Source organism: Dermacentor variabilis, chromosome 1, assembly GCF_050947875.1.
Source record: "Dermacentor variabilis isolate Ectoservices chromosome 1, ASM5094787v1, whole genome shotgun sequence".
NCBI classification, from domain to species: Eukaryota; Metazoa; Arthropoda; class Arachnida; order Ixodida; family Ixodidae; genus Dermacentor; species Dermacentor variabilis.
The window spans coordinates 71,690,527-71,698,862 of record NC_134568.1 but is presented as its reverse complement, the minus strand read 5'-3'; positions in this window follow the sequence as shown (position 1 = coordinate 71,698,862).

Sequence of the window (8,336 nt, the reverse complement as noted above, 5' to 3'; positions counted from 1 at the left end):
CGAGCACCTCATCTCTTAATAGAAGAAAGACGTCCTGTGCACAGATTCGCCTGCGGAAACCGAACATGGATTCAGGGAAGAGTGAGTTTCGTTCGATGTGGGCTTCGAGTCGGGTTAGAATTACTCGTTCAAAGAGCTTGCCCATGCAAGACGTGAGCGATATGGGCCTGAGATGGTTGAGCTCGCGCGGCTTGCCCGGTTTTGGTATAAGCACGATGTCTGCCTGCTTCCATTCTCGCGGTAGTCTTCCATCCGGTCGCCAGACCTGTTCATTGAAGAAGTCGACTAAGTGCTGTAGGGCTACGTCACTAAGGTTGCGCAGCATTGCGTTGGTGATTTGGTCGGGTCCAGGAGCCGTGTTCTTCTTGAAGGTTTGTGCTGCTGCGTACAGCTCCGAGAAGGTGATGGGGGCGTCCAAGCTCAAGTTATCCTGTCCTTTGTATTCTCTCATAACGCTTGAAGATGTCTGGGCAGCGCCGGTGTAGGTGCGTTTTAGGTGCTCGAGTAGTTCTTGTTCTGAGCCCTTGTATTCTCCTAGCAGCCGCCGCATGATGTTAGACGTCTCGGTGCGCGTGCTAGTTGGGTCTAACATGCACCGAAGAATGGCCCAGGTCTTCTTGGTGCTGAGGGTGCCTCTGAGAGAGTCGCAGAAGCTGCGCCAACTTTGATTATTCAGATCCTTCGCATAGGTGTTAGCTTCGTTTGCCAGCAGGGCTATTCGGCGCCGAAGTTTGCGATTACGCCGCTGCCGCTTCCAGCGTTTCGTGAGGCTTCTGTGGGCCTCCCAGAGGTGGGCGAGATGGCTGTCTACTGCCGGTGCTTCCGTTGTGGTCTTGATCTCTCTCGTGGTGGCAGCATGGGCCTCCTTGAGGAAAGCTGTCCAACCTGCGGCCGTGGCTGGAAATGAGGAAGCAGCCTGGTGTCGTTCTCTGTACCTTTTCCAATCAGTGAGCCTGGCCACCCCTAGGGGCTGTCGAACTTTAGCTGTGTTAACATTGACACACAATAGATAGTGATCACTACCTAGCGTTTCGTCCAGGTTACACCAGGTGACCCCCGTCTCGTTGTTGACAAACGTAAGGTCTGGCGTGGTGTCCCGGGCAACGCTGTTTCCTATCCTTGTAGGAGTGCCTGACTGCGTAATCAGTACAAGTTCGTGGGACTGAGTTTCTCGGAGTAGATTGAAGCCCTTGGCGGTGTCACGTTGATAACCCCATGCGGAGTGCCAAGCGTTAAAGTCTCCGAGAAAGATTAGTCGGTCTTTCGTTGAGAGCAAGGTAGATACGTGACTTAAAATTAATGAAAAATCGGCCTTCTTATCCCTAGGTGGGCTATATACGTTGGTTATCAGGCACTTTGGACGACCCTTCTTAACTGGCCAAATGGTGAGTATTTGGTGGTGGATTTCTACGCCAGGTGCTATGGCGACAGTGATTGTGAGGTCCTTGCGGGCCAATGCTGCCACTTCAGGGTAGTTCGAATCGCTGTAAAAACGGTAGCCCCCAATAGGTATCCGCATTTTCCCCACTTCCTGAAGACAAATAATGTCAGGTGGGACGAGCGCCGCCTTGATATATTGTGTAAGTGCAGCATGTTTGTTATGTAGTGATCGGCAGTTCCACTGCCAAATTACGAGATTCTCTTGGCGTGTAGGTGTGGAGTTAGCCAGAGTATGGGCTTTCGAAATGTTCTGTGTCCGTGGTTACGGTGACCTTTGGATCTCGCTTCTCCGGGCTAAGGCTGCTACGACGTTTTCGCGTTTTTTTGGCTCCTTTGAGCGAGTCGTCGACATACCGCTTAAGATTGTGAAGCTCTGCAAAAAATAATTGCATTTGTGCGCACATATTATCTAGTTTCCCTTCCAGATGAGTGATGGGTGTAGGCATCTGTGCTATAGGCTGCGTTTGTGATAGTGGTTTGGTCTGTGTTGGATTCGTCTGTGTGTTGGACAGTTGTGCGGGTGCGTTTGTCTTATGGGTTCCTCCGTGCGTCATCATGCTTGCCATTTGTCGTTTAAGTGTTTCAAGTTGATTTTTCATGCTATCCAAGCTTGCCTTAAGTTGCCTGTTTTCGGCAACTATTTTCTTGTATTCGTCGTTTTGTGTGATAGGTTTGGTTGTGGAGGACGCGACCGCTGCCCAGCTTACCTGTGGATTTGTCAGAACGCAGGCCGCCTTCGGTGCTTCTCTGAATGATCGTTGCGTCTGTCTTGCTTCTCCTCCCTGGACGCGCTCTCGTGCTCGAGAGCGGGATCTGCTCCGGTGAGGTGACGCTGATCTGGACCGAGCGTCCAGTCGGTGTGGAGATGGCGATCTCGTCCTTCCCTGTCGGTCGCGTTGGTCGCTCCTATGGCCGTTTGTGTAGTCCGATTCCTCATCCTCTGAGACGAACCAGCGAGGTTTTTTCTGCCCTTCATTGCACTTGTCAGTGCTCTTTCTGACTTGAGGTTTTTTCGGTTGCTTGAGGCGTCGTTGGCAGCTGCGGTCCCCGGTGACGTGGGCACCCTCACACGAGGCACACTTTGGTTCACACGGGTGTCCGTCCACTGGGTTTCTGAGTCCACAAATTCGGCACACTCGCAGGTCAGGCTGTGGACAGACGTCTGTCCGATGACCTTTTCCATGGCACGTTTTGCACACCTGAACAGTAGCACGGTAAGGATGACACAGGAGTTCGCCTCCGTTGTAGTACACCACCCGAGGTAGTGACGGGCCACAGAAAGTAAGGGCGGCACTCTTTGTTTCTCCGATCATTCTTGCTTGGATAAGTTCGACGCCTTGAGTCCGTATACGTATGTTTGCTATGATGGTCTCCGGTGGCGTTCGGGGTGGAAGTCCGTGTATAACTCCTCGGATAGCTTCCTCTCCGGTGGCAGCGTATACGTTAACGTCATGCGAACGTCCGTTGATAGTGAGGGAGTGGACTCGGCGTGCCTGCTCCGCGACCTCCTGACTCGATGTCGAAAGTATGGCGATATTGGAGCCGGGCTTTATACGGAGCAAAAATTGCTCACCTCTTATTTGGTAGTCGCAGGCCATGACGATCGCTTCGGCGAGGGCCGGCGTGCTGATAGTCTTCAAAGGCAGTCCCTGGTGTGGTCGGATAACTATCTTGAAGTCATCCTTAGGAAGAGGAGGAAGTTTGGGTATACCTCTTCGTCGTTTCCTTAGTTTCGCCGGGTTAGTGCTGCCCGTTGAGTCCGTTTGTCGCTTGCGCTCTCGAGCCTGCTGCTTCTTTTGCCGTAGTGTCAGGACTGTCTGCCAGTCGTCGTCCGTCCGCTGGCGTTCCCCGGCGTTGTGGCGAGCAGAGCCTGTTATGCCGTCTTCTGTTCTGTCTACATTTGTTACATCCATGTTCTCTGCTGGTGTTGTCTCACCTTGCATTCTCGTCGTCGTTTGAAGTTCGCTAAGCTTTCCCGTGGCCATGCCCAGGCAGAACGGTTGCTGCCGTTCGCGTTCCTCACGCGTCGGAGCAGCACCGGCTGCTGCGCTGAGCTGGCGTCGGGGTTATCGACGCCGCCCCGTAGTCCGGCTTTGTAGGATCGCTGGGCTTCACGAGCGTCACCGAGGGCCAAGTGGGTATCACACCCGTGTTCCTTGTATCCTCACGAGTCGACTGGTATCTCGGTACCGTGGGCGGAAGCACTAGTCTACCAAAAAACACATCGAAACGCAGAGCGCGATGCAAGCAGTACTGCGCTGCTCGGCGCCCCCTTGCGGCTCCCCGATTTGATTCGAGAATTTCACTATTGGAACACCTCTATGGATTTCCTAACTGAATAGTCCCGCTTTCTTGTCTTTTTTCGCCCCCTTTTCTTATCTCATACAACTTTCAATTGCTATTTCACAGCACGAACTTTCTTCCTATGCCTCCTGTAGCTACCAAACTACAGGCTTGCGTGCGCTTCGGGGAATTGCGCATGGTAACTCCTTGAATTTTCAATGCCCAAGGCTCCCTCCAAGCATTAGGTGTTTGCTTCTGTACTTGGGTTGCAGCTGTTGGATTATCGTGCCATACCGTGAGTTATTTCTAGCCACAGTCATACCATAGTTCGCTATGACTTCATACCATAGTCATAAGTGACAAGTCATACCATAGTTCGGTATGACTTCCCCGCTGCCCTGCAGCAGGTGGCAAGCTTTCTGTTGCTCTGTCATTGGCGAATGGATGGCGTACGTTCGTGTCTCCTTCAGTAGATTGTTGATTCCAATTTCACCCCACTCGGTTGCTTACCGGCTATGGTGTTTCGCTGCTAAGCACGAGGTCGCGGGATTGAATCCCGGCCGCGGCGGCCGCATTTGGATGGGGGGCGAAATGCTAAAAACGCCCGTGTCTCGTGCACTTAGAGCACGTTAAAGATCCCCCGGTGGTCAAAAATTGTTACGGAGTCTCCCACTACAGCGGCGTGCCGAATAGTCAAACCGTTGTTTAGGCACGTAAAACCCCAGAATTGAGTCGATTCTAACAACCGAAGCGGCTCAATGGGTGGCGACGACGCATACCGGCGCGTAAGGTCTTTTGCGTTCTTTGCACTGATGTGATGGCTACAATATAAAAGACACGCTGTGTCCCATAATAGGAGATTTTGCGTGCCACGACCACTGTCAGATTATTAGACACGTCGTCAGGAGGACTCCGGATTAATTCTTGCACATTTCGCTCGCGGCGAAATGCGACCGCCGAGGTCGGCAGCGTGCCCACGACTTCGAGCTGCAGCAACGCAACACCATAGCCACTGCGATACCCCCGCGGCGCGCTGTGTCTCTTGCAATGGAGTTTGTCGCGGAACTGTATTGCAGAAATGAAAAAAATGTAATAAATGCACGAGAACAAGCAACGCGCGAAAGGCGAACATAGGCATAAGCTAACAATGAGGTTCTTTTTTTTTTCGCGATATTTCACTTCTATATACACTCTGTCCAAAAAATACTCCCAGGTGCATGTCAGAGAACATGTTCTTTTTTTCTTTTCTTCTTTTTTTTTTTTACTAAGCCCGCCTGTCGCCTAAATAATTGGAATGCATCATGTAACCACGCAAACAACAAAGGACAAAGAAGGAAACACACAGGACCAGGCGCGGAATTTCAACTGAGATTTACTCCGGGAAATCCCACATTTATACATGTATCTTAATCACACTTGCTAATCATCAGACAACCATCACTCGACATTGGCATGCGGGCGTGAGTGGCATAAACTTGCATGTAAATATTCGAACTCTTTATCACTCAGTGACACTGAAGAGCTGCTTACGCAGCTGCCAGGTAGCATTTTTATACAGTAAGCTTCAGAGATTTCTCGGCTCAATTGTGACGCAAACATCTTCAAGACTTTAGTGTCGCGGAACCCAGGCGTGCAATTACGACAGTGGCGACAATGGTCAGCCAATTTGCCACCCGCCGCCAATCCTTCTACCCCTGCGCGGTGCTCCTGCAGTCTGATGTTTAGACACCGTCCTGTCTGCCCTATGTAGCTGTTGCCACAAGAGAGGGGTATCTGGTACACTACCCCTATTCTGCATGGGACGAACCTGTCAACGTGCTTGATACCACATTCATTTCTTCTTTTCTTTCCCTGCACCATGTTGCACTTGCCCGCCAGTTTCATGGGCGCCGTGAAAACTACCGGTACTTCATATTTTTCAGCCACCTTCTTGAGGCGGTGAGAGATTTGGTGGTAGTACGGGATGGGGGGGGGGGGGGGGGCAACAGGTTTACGGCGTTGCGACTCTACGCTTGGGCGGAGCTCTGATGGACCCCGCGCTTCCTTGTCAAGGGTTTCTAGCACCGAGGTGACCATCTCATACTAAAATCCTGTGCTGTGCAGTCTTTGCAACTGTAGGAACACGCTATGTTGCATTTCATGCTGGCAGGACTTATAAAGAGCAGCACGCAGGTAGTTTTTCGCAATTCCCCTTTTTACAAGCTTCGAATGAGCAGACTGGTAGTTTAAAATACCTTTTTTTGATCGAGGCTGATACCTCCAGCACGCATGGGATCCAGCAATAATAATGCAAATGTCCAGGAACTGCAGGCATCCATGCGAAGGCAACTCAAAAGTGAAACTCAACCCAAAGGCGCTCGCTCGGAAAATTTCAAGAACACGGTTTACTGCAGTTGAACCGCCCCCCTTCCATACCCCTTTCAAAAAAATGGCATAATCGTCAACATATATAAAAATCTTAGCTGAGTAGGCTGTGTCAAGGCGTTCAGCAATTCGCTTGTCACAATATGATAAAAATATATCACTTAATAAAGGAGCAATACAGGAACCAATGCACACTCCGCGCTTTTGGACGAAGTTCTTTCCTTCGAAATTAACGATAGTCGATGCCATATAAAAATGAAGAATTTCTAAAAAGTCGTCCACACTTACGCCACATGCGTTCAGAAAGGCCACTGGGCCGTAGTCATCAAAGGAATCCCTAATGGCGCATAGCAAGCTCGACATTTGCCACGTCCTTCGAGGAGGAGCAAAGCGGCGAAAAGAATGAGGGTCGATCATATTATGGTTGAACTATATTATTATTATTATTATTATTATTATTATTATTATTATTATTATTATTATTATTATTATTATTATTATTATTATTATTATTATTATTATTATTATTATTATTATTATTAGCTATATTAAGTATTAAAGATTAAGGTCTGCCATATTACGCAGGAGGAATAGCGGGCACCGGCAGACCGCTTATCCTCCCACTACTCCGGTTACGAAAATACGACTCGCTCATCCGACGCCAAATGAAAAGTATCAAACGCAAGATATATTTAAAGCATTTCTTTTCTGTATTATTACAACAAGAGAGAGAACAAGTATAAAAGGAAGTAATACAGCACTTGATATTTGCTTTATCCCCAAAGTGATAACATTGAAGGTGAAATTCTGTCACCTGAGTCTTCTCGAAGGAAGAACTGTCGGATAACGAGCAGCAACATCAGTTAATCCGTATTTTTTATCTCAAATAGTACTTGGTATCAATTTCACAGAAAAAAAAAACACATAAGGACGCGGCCTCGCCCGTGCGTTACCGCCAGCCAAAGGCAAAACAGGAAGGGGCATTATAACCAGTTGCCAGATTGCACGTGCCGCCTTTGTAATTTGACCGCACTGATGTAAAATACAGGCATACTGAAGCTAATGATTAAAATACTGAAGCTGTTGATTTCTATAAATATTTACCACTCCTATCTGTAACGCTTCAACGGCTCTGATAGTAACCAAATAAATAAATCGAAGGCCTAGGGAAGATTTCGTTTCTCTTGTTGTTCCATTATCTATAGGAATAGAAGTGTATTCGAAGGCACTTGCCTGAAGGGAAAAGTCTTAGGCGAGGCAACTAAGTGCTATAAAAGCCGTAATATAACCATGTAGTGAACAAGAGCACGCGTGAATTAAATGTGCTGTAATATGACATTTGTTTCCGTCAGCAAATGGGAAATTAAATGGAGGAATTTAATACAGGCAATCCGCGCAGTCACAACAAAAACCACACTGAAGAAAACGTGGACACGGCGCTGACATTCAGCTAAGCTTTACTTGTATTTTAACGGTTGCGCACTGGAAGATGTGTACGAATATAAAATATATATGTCTTTATTTTACTAGCACCGCGTCATGGTCTCATCATATAAATTATGTTAGCAACAAAGCACTGCAAAAGCTCGATTACTTACGACGTACTTTGCGCACAGCTCCCCTAAATACTAAAGTAGGCACTTTCAAATCAGTTATCCAGCCACTTCGGCAGTATGCGCAGTATGCGCAGTCTGCGCTTCTAGTATGGAATCCATATAAAAAATTTGATGTTGAAAAGTTGGAAATTATTCAGAAAAAAGCTATCAGATTCATCTACCGTCCAACTTTTATCTGTCTTTTAAACTCTTTGCGTTAAATCTGACTACTCTCTGCGCCTGTCGCTACATGTAAAATCGCTAAACCTTTTGCACACATTAATTAACTCACCGAAGTTTTCCTCTCTTAGCACATACATAAAATTCGCTGAACGTTCCTCATCTGGAAGGTATCACCATATTAATATTCTACCCTACTGGTCACGAACTGAAGCGCTTAAATACAGTTTTTCAAGCGAAGCCTCACTTGTGTCGGCGTCGATGTTGGTGTTGCCATACAAAAAAAAAAACTCAGCCGCGGGAAAATAAAAAGCGCTTGGCGGGCTGCGAGACCACCACGCTAACCGATTCAGCCACTGTCGGGTTTTTCTTTTTCTTTATTACATGAAAAACAAAACTGAAGATATATTACAGAGCGGCCACAGCTCCACACTCAAAACTCTGGCAAACACACGCATGTGTCCAACAAGTGCA